Source organism: Gouania willdenowi, chromosome 14 (assembly GCF_900634775.1).
Source record: "Gouania willdenowi chromosome 14, fGouWil2.1, whole genome shotgun sequence".
NCBI classification, from domain to species: Eukaryota; Metazoa; Chordata; class Actinopteri; order Blenniiformes; family Gobiesocidae; genus Gouania; species Gouania willdenowi.
In genome coordinates this window covers 36,785,265-36,785,489 of record NC_041057.1, presented here as the reverse complement: position 1 = coordinate 36,785,489, position 225 = coordinate 36,785,265, and positions in this window count along the sequence as shown.

Below are 225 nucleotides of genomic sequence, written 5' to 3'. Positions count from 1 at the left end.
GACTCCCCTAGGGACACAATCGAATCCCTTCTCCAAGTCCACAAAACACATGTGGACTGGTTGGACAAACTCCCATGAACCCTCAAGGACCTACTGAGGATGTAGAGCTGGTCCATGGTTCCACGACCAGGAAGTAAACCACATTGTTGCTCCTGGATCCGAGGTTACCAAGGAGGCTGAGGAGTGTGATCCCTCTTTAGTTGGAACCCTTCTTAAAAAGGGGGA